This window comes from Octopus bimaculoides, chromosome 2, assembly GCF_001194135.2.
Source record: "Octopus bimaculoides isolate UCB-OBI-ISO-001 chromosome 2, ASM119413v2, whole genome shotgun sequence".
Taxonomy (NCBI): domain Eukaryota; kingdom Metazoa; phylum Mollusca; class Cephalopoda; order Octopoda; family Octopodidae; genus Octopus; species Octopus bimaculoides.
The window spans coordinates 596,253-597,358 of NC_068982.1; the positions used below are offsets into that span (position 1 = coordinate 596,253).

The 1,106-nt window shown below is 38.2% G+C and overlaps 1 protein-coding gene across 1 annotated transcript in view; it reads left to right on the top strand.

Annotated features, from left to right (window-relative positions):
• The window catches only part of LOC106870759 (cadherin-87A), a 119,297-nt gene that overhangs the window by 14,181 nt on the left and 104,010 nt on the right, over window positions 1-1,106 (top strand). The gene's annotated exons all lie outside the window — the stretch shown is intronic.

Genomic DNA, 1,106 nt, shown 5'->3' on the forward strand with positions numbered 1-1,106 from the left:
TCATCAGTGGTCCTTTGTTTCCTTCTTTCTTATGTGTGTCTCACCTTGCTAACTATCAGCCATTTTGTATTTTGTATTCCTATTGTATGTGTCTACGCATGCGTGTCCTTCAATGTGTCTGTGTCTTTTGTAAGTGCATGTGTGTATGGGGAGTGTGACGAAAGAACTCTGGCCGAAATAAGATTAAGATTAATGTAATATAAAGCTGAAGCAAATTAACACCAAATATACAGTGCGTGTGTTTTTATTGGCTAAACTGGCAATATGACCATCCCCAAGTACAACAACATCTGTTTCAACACACGATTTCACATCAAAAATCTTGCAAAACAAATATATATATATATATACATATATAATTATTTTTTTTATCAGTAATTAAAAATAGAACAAGGTGAATTGGTTCTTTTCAAGGCCAAGGCCAGCGCTCTCATTGATCACCAGTAATAATAAACACATCTGACCTCTGCTGACCCTGAGGGTGTGAGGCTTCTTTTGTCTCCTGATTGCACAGGAATGCAAAGGCCCATTGTTGATCTCCCTCTCACCATTTGCCGGACCTGTTTACAGACTTGCAACTCCCTCCTTAAGTTAATTTTGCTACAATAATAGCAACAAGCATGTAATTCTTTTATTCTGTAGTTCTGATGAAGTATTTACTTAAAAATTATAGTGGAGTATCTTGTATGTTGAAAACGTATATGGTCTTAGGCATCCAAAGAAAGCAGTGTATTTCAAATTGATGTAATGCTTGCATTGCTTGATTAAATGGAGCCACTTGAAATGGCCACAATGCACTAATACCTTGAAATCTTTGTTACTTATTTGCTTTATATATATATGTGTGTTGTGTTCTTGAGCAGGGCACTTTATTTCACGTTGCTCCAGTTAACTCAGCTGTAGAAATGAGCTGCAATGTCACTGGTGCCAAGCTGTATTGGCCCCTTTGCCTTTCCTTTGGATAACTTTCCCTTTGTCTTTCCCTTGGATAACTTCAGTGGAGTGGAGAAGGGAGGCTGGTATGCATGGGGAACTACAGGTCTTCCATAAACAACCTTGCCCAGACTTGTACTTTGGAGGGGAACTTTCTAGATGTAATCCCATGG